Genomic DNA, 1,359 nt, shown 5'->3' with positions numbered 1-1,359 from the left:
AAATGGGGGCCAGCCGTATGCAACACTTGAAAATAATGCAAAGGCCAAACAACTCATATTGAATGCTCTCTCTCAAAAAGACATAGATAAAATCATGTGTCTGTCAATTGCAAAGCTCATGTGGGAAGCTATCACAGACATGCATTCAAGAGTGAAGATATGAAGAATAACCGTATGTTCGAGCTCCAAATGGGACTTCCACTTCTTCAAGATGAACGAAAGTGAGTCTATATCAGACTATCATTCGAGGTTCCAGGTACTATGTGATAAGATGTCCTCTACATGACTAAATATAGAACAACGGAAACTCTCTTCAGCTTTCATTCATGGTGTTAATGCAAAATTTGATACTACTAAAACGAACTATGCTAATGACCAAAGAGACCAAGGAACTTCATGTATCTGTACTTGCTGGAAAACTTAGAATACATGAAAGCGAAGATAAAAAAGAGTCGCTAGCATCAAAAGAATCCACTGGAACGGCTCTCAAGCTCACCCGAGTACTTCAAAAGATGGAAGACGATGATGAAATTGACCATGAAGAATACCGGAACGTTGTAATGATGACTAAACTCGTCAAGAAGATCTTTAAGAAGAAAGGTGGCTTTCAACACAGAGATTCCAAGCCACACGACCTTAAGGATGTCATATGCTACAATTTCCAAGGTAAAGGACACATGGCCAAGGATTGCACAAGTGCTAAGGTAGATGCTAAGGACAAACCAAGCAGATTAGAAACACCGCCAAACAAGGCCTTTATTACCTTATAGGGAGATTTTGACAATGAGCTAGATTGTGGAGGAGCACGAGAGCAGTGATTATTTTTCATCGAAAATCCCAAACCTGGATCTGATATCGAGGTGAGTTTTCCTAAATTTGAGCTTCTTCCTACGTCCTAGACGTCTGTTATGACTAAATCTGAGTGCAAGTTTGATCAAGCGAGTCTCGCTGAAGACAAGCTTGACCTGAGAGGTTATAAGCCCTATATACTTGTTATGACTACATCTAAGGGAAAGCTTGATCAAACGAGTCTTGATAAAGACAAGCTTGATCAGTGCGGGTCGTCTAAGTCCCATCTTGTATGTATTAGGCCCTCAAAAGACAAGCACGAACAAGCTAAAGCACAACGAGGTATTCCTTTTAAATGTGAGCCTCACCAAGTGCTTGATCTTAACGATGATAGCTATTATAAGTGTGTTCCTCGAGATGTGAAAATGAAAGTTCTAACTTCTAGCTCAAGAATCGCTACTGGTAACATTCCTTCAAAGCCAAGGCTTCATTCGAAACCAAAAGCTAGATTTTCATTGCAAGTTGAAATGCACAGTAGGAGCTACAGAGTCATATCCTAAAGCTACTCTC

This window comes from Phyllobates terribilis, unplaced genomic scaffold, assembly GCF_046119375.1.
Source record: "Phyllobates terribilis strain yellow unplaced genomic scaffold, ASM4611937v1 Scaffold_5144__1_contigs__length_53960, whole genome shotgun sequence".
NCBI lineage: Eukaryota > Metazoa > Chordata > Amphibia > Anura > Dendrobatidae > Phyllobates > Phyllobates terribilis.
This window is presented reverse-complemented; position numbering follows the sequence as displayed.